Below are 1,930 nucleotides of genomic sequence, written 5' to 3' on the forward strand. Positions count from 1 at the left end.
CGGGTTAAGGCATTGGGTTGGGGTGCAAGAGGGGGTAAGGGCTCCAGCTGGGGGTGCAGGCTCTGGGGTGGGGACGGGGATGAGGGGTTTGCGGAGAAGGAGGTGATCTAAAGTGATCATCAGGTGGGCCATTTCCAGCACAAATCCAGGTTTTCTCACCCTCCACCCCCCCACACAAATTCACTCTCCTGCTGGTGATAGCCCATACTCACCAACAACCACATACCACACAACAGAACCACTAACCCAGGAACTTATCCTTGCAACAAAGCCCGTTGCCAATTGTGCCCACATATCTATTCAGGAGACACCATCACAGGGCCTAATAACATCAGCCACACTATCAGAGGCTCATTCACCTGCACATCCACCAATGTGATATGTGCCAGCAATGCCCCTCTGCCATATACATTGGTCAAACTGGACAGTCTCTACGTAAAAGAATAAATGGACACAAATCAGATGTCAAGAATTATAACATTCATAAACCAGTCGGAGAACACTTCAATCTCTCTGGTCACGCAATCACAGACATGAAGGTCGCTATCTTAAAAGAAAAAAACTTCAAATCCAGACTCCAGCGAGAAACTGCTGAATTGGAATTCATTTGCAAATTGGATACTATTAATTTAGGCTTAAATAGAGACTGGGAGTGGCTAAGTCATTATGCAAGGTAGCCTGTTTCCTCTTGCTTTTTCCTACCCCCCCCCCCCAGATGTTCTGGTTTAACTTGGATTTAAACTTGAAGAGTGGTCAGTTTGGATGAGCTATTACCAGCAGGAGAGTGAGTTTGTGTGTGTATGGGGGTGGGGGGGATGTGAGGAAAACCTGGATTTGTGCAGGAAATAGCTCAACTTGATTGTCATGCACATTGTGTAAAGAGTTGTCACTTTGGATGGGCTATCACCAGCAGGAGAGTGAATTTGTGTGGGGGGGTGGAGGGTGAGAAAACCTGGATTTGTGCTGGAAATGGCCCACCTGATGATCACTTTAGATAAGCTATTACCAGCAGGACAGTGGGGTGGGAGGAGGTATTGTTTCATATTCTCTGTGTATATATAAAGCCTACTGCAGTTTCCACGATATGCATCTGAGGAAGTGAGCTGTAGCTCACGAAAGCTTATGCTCTAATAAATTGGTTAGTCTCTAAGGTGCCACAAGTACTCCTTTTCTTTTTGCGAATACAGACTAACACGGCTGTTACTCTGAAACTAATTAGTAGGCATTAGGAGAGCACTTGGTCTCCAATCTCTGTTGACTGTTCCTTTGATTATTTAAAGGCAATAGCAATGTCCCTTAAATCCAGGCAGGGCTAAAAGAGAAGGTTATATTTTAAAAGGCAGTATCAGCATAATCATACCATGGAGTTAGGAAATGCACTGACAGAAACATGAGGAGCGGCACTCATGTAAATTTCTCCTCAGAAAGTCCCCATGGATGAACTGCTCGGATCAATAAAGGACAAGGCATCGGTGTATTTCATCTAACCAAATACAAATCATTCAGTATTGCAACCAAGATAAGGCCTCATTTGTTGCCAGTTATGTCAAATCAGATTGCATCCTTCAATTAGAGCACTTGCAGCAAGGAGCAGAAGTGAGGCGTTATGGAATAAGAGGACATGCAGTCATGGTGGGCCCAGTTCATCTTTGGAGTATCCTCAGTAGGATTACAACAGGCTAAATATACTGCAAGGAGTTTTTCAAGACTCAAGTGTTTTTGGAGGCTGTATTGCAAAAAAAAAGCCCTTTTTTTTTTTATTCCTTAAAACAGCTAGAACAATGCTTTGAAGTCCTTATTAAGAAGCATGATTTTTTTCTTTGTGGCTACAGAGATTTTCTTTGCTTTGGCAAATGCTCTAAAAGATAAACATCTATCTAAGGCCTCCATTATAATAGTAACTGAATATCTCACATTCTTTAATGTATTT

This window comes from Lepidochelys olivacea (genome assembly GCF_965140295.1).
Source record: "Lepidochelys olivacea isolate rLepOli2 genome assembly, chromosome: 2".
In the NCBI taxonomy this organism is placed as follows: Eukaryota; Metazoa; Chordata; order Testudines; family Cheloniidae; genus Lepidochelys; species Lepidochelys olivacea.